The sequence below is a fragment of the Nematolebias whitei genome, chromosome 3 (genome assembly GCF_014905685.2).
Source record: "Nematolebias whitei isolate Nwh7 chromosome 3, NemWhi1, whole genome shotgun sequence".
Classification (NCBI taxonomy): domain Eukaryota; kingdom Metazoa; phylum Chordata; class Actinopteri; order Cyprinodontiformes; family Rivulidae; genus Nematolebias; species Nematolebias whitei.
In genome coordinates, this window is record NC_056500.1 from 55,258,066 (window position 1) to 55,261,559 (window position 3,494).

A 3,494-nucleotide genomic window follows, 5' to 3' on the forward strand; every position below is an offset into this window, starting at 1 on the left:
AGTGCATAACTGAACATGATTATTTGAAGGTTGGTGTTTTTTGTATTAAAAACACTTGTCTTTCATTGGTGGGATGAAATATGCTAATTTTTTGGGACAGGCATTTTGGGTTTTCATGAGCTGTATGCCATAATCATCAGTATTAAAACAATTAAAGACCTGAAATATTTCAGATGGTGTGCAATGAATCTGAAATATATGAAAGTTTCATTTTTATCATTACATTATGGAAAATAATATAATAGGGGGGCCGAGATGGTGTAGAGGCAGGGCAGCCGGCTTGGGACCCAAAAGTCCAAGGGTCGATCCCCAGTCACTGCACATCACGTGGTGTCTCTGGGCAGCACGCCCCATCCCCAAAATGCCCCCCGGGCGCCCTCAATAGCTGCCCACTGCACCACCCGGTGGTGGATGGGTTAAATGCAGAGACTAATTTCGCCATTGTATGGAAACATACAGTGCTGACATTGTGATGACATTATTATTATTATTAATGACCTTTATCACAATATGCTAATTTTTTTAGAAGGACCTGTATAATATAATAATAATATATTATTATTATGTGGTAGAAAAGTAGGATGCCTCACAAATCAAACTCTGAGCTCATGCCAGGACTCTGTTCATCAGTCCTGATTCACCACCTCAGATCACCCCCCCCCACACACACACACACACACACACACACACACACACTTTGATCTCATGCTCACCTTCAGCTGATAAAGGTGTTGGTCACGAGCTCAGAGAGCAGCTGTGGGACCAACATGAATCTGGAAACATTTTGCTTCCAAAACTTTAATTTTATGAAATCATATTAAAATTCAAAAGGACTCAGATAGTCAGATTTGGAAAAAGACAATATTGTACTAGATTCATGATTAAACTGAAAGATTCGGCTTCCTCACCTCCTTTCCTTTGTCTGTCGCCACAAGGATCTTCGATATATTTATGTGTGAGGTCAGTGAAAAGGTTAATTTATCCTTTAAAAACTAATCAACATCACCATCATGAATCAAATATCACACAATTGTTATACAAAAGTTTTATGGAATGTTTACATGTACTAACTATAAAATGTAATGCACTTGTTGAGTTTGTCACCATTTTTATGTCACAAACTGAAGAATGATTGCTTTACTCTTTCTTGAAACACAGATGACAGATATAATGGCTGAAAATATTTGAGTTTGTCCACCCCCAAGTATCTAAGAAAACAGCTAGTGGAGTAGGGCTTGTTTATTTAGCGCAGCTGCTAGCAACCATGAAGCTAAGCTAATCAGATCCACCTATACGTATAGTCCCACAGAAGGACGGGTTCTGACTGTCGTTTGTGCTTATGCACCAAACGGCAGTTCAGATTATCCACCCTTTTTGGAGTTCTTGGAGGGGGTAGTGGAAAGTGCACCTCCTGGGGACACCTTGTTCTGCTGGGGGACTTCAATGCTCGCGTGGGCAATAACAGTGAGACCTAGAGGGGTGTGGTTGGGAGGAACGGCCCCCCTGATCTGAACCTGAGCGCTGTTCTGTTGTTGGACTTCTGTGCTCGTCATGGATTGTCCATAACAAACACCATGTTCAAGCATAAGGGTGTCCATATGTGCTCTTGGCACCAGGACACCCTAGGCCGCAGTTTGATGATGGACTTTGTCATCGTCTCATTTGATCTGCGACCACATGTCTTGGACACTCGGGTGAAGAGAAGGGTGGAGCTGTCCACTGATCACTACCTGGTGGTGAGTTGGCTCCGATGGTGGGGGAGGATGCCGGTCAGACCTGGCAGACCCAAACGTATTGTGAGGGTTTGCTGGGAACATCTGGCAGAGTCTCCTGTGAGACGAAGCTTTAACTCCCACCTCCGGGAGAACTTTCAAATCAATTCAGTTTATTTATATATCGCCAAATCACAACAAAGTTGTGTCAGGGCACTTTACAGGAACATTCACATACATAAAAGCCAATTAGTAAAGTTCTCTATCTAAGGAATCCAGCAGACCATGGAGAATGACTTCCGCACGGCTTTGAGGCGATTCTGGTCCACCATCCAGCATCTCGGGGGGGAAAAGCGGTACACCACCAACACTGCTTATAGTGGGAGTGGTGGGCTGCTGACTTCAACTCGGGATGTCGTGGGTCGGTGGGCGGAATACTTTGAAGACCTCCTCAATCCCACCGGCACGTCTTTCACTGAGGAAGCGGAGCCTGGGGACTCTGGGTCAGGCCCTCCAATCTCTGGTGCTGAGGTCACCGAGGTGGTTAAAAAGCTCCTCTGAACAGAGTACCGGTACATCCACCCAGGGGTGGATGAGATTCGCCCGGAGTTCCTTAAGGCTCTGGATGTTGTAGGGTTTTGTTGGCTTACGCGACTCTGCAATATTGCGGGGCATCGGGGGAAGTTCCCCTTGATTGGCAGACCAGGGTGGTGGTCCCCCTATTCAAAAAGGGGACCGTAGAGTGTGTTGCAACTACAGGGGGATCACGCTCTTAAGCCACCCTGGTAAGGTCTATTCGGGGGTTCTGGAGAGGAGGGTCCGTCGGACAGTCGGACCTCGGATTCAGGAGGAGCAGTGCCGTTTTCGTTCTGGTCATGGAACACTGGACCAGCTCTACACTCTCAGCAGGGTCCTGGAGGGTGCGTGGGAGTTGGCCCAACCGGTCTACATGTGCTTTGTGGACTTGGAGAAGGCGTTTGACCGCGTCTCTCGGGGAACCCTGTTGGGGGTACTCTCAGAGTATGGGGTACCAGGCTGTTTGATATGGACTGTTAGGTCCCTGTATGACCGGTGTCAGAGCCTGGTCCGCATTGCCGGCAGCAAGTCAGGCTCGTTCCCGCTGAGAGTTGGACTCCGCCAAGGTTGCCCTTTGTCACCGATTCTGTTCATAACTTTTATGGACAGAATTTCTAGGCGCAGCCAAGGTGTTGAGGGGATCCGTTTTGGTGGCCTTAGGATTGTATCTCTGCTTTTTGCAGATGATGTGGTCCTGTTGGCTTCATCAGATCGTGATCTACAGCTTTCACTGGAGCGGTTCACAGCCGAGTGCGACACAGCCGGGATGAAGATCAGTTCCTCCAAATCCGAGGCCATGGTCTTGAGCCAGAAAAGGGTAGAGTGCCCTCTCTGGGTCAGGGAGGAGGTCCTGCCCCAAGTGGAGGAGTTCAAGTATCTTGGGGTCTTTGTTCACGAATGAGGGAAAAATGGAGCATGAGATCAATAGGCGGATAGGTACAACATCGGCAGTGAAGCGGGCGCTGTACAGGTCTGTCGTGGTGAAGAGATCTATGTTCCCACCCTCATCTATGGTCATGAGCTTTGGGTTGTGACTGAAAAAACGAGATCTCGGATACAAGCGGCCAAAATGAGTTTTCTCCGCAGGGTGTCTGGGCTCTCCCTTAGAGACAGGGTGAGAAGCTCTGTCATCTGGGAGGGACTCGGAGTAGAGCCGCTGCTTCTCCACGTCGAGAGGAGCCAGTTGAGGTGGCTCGGGCATCTGTT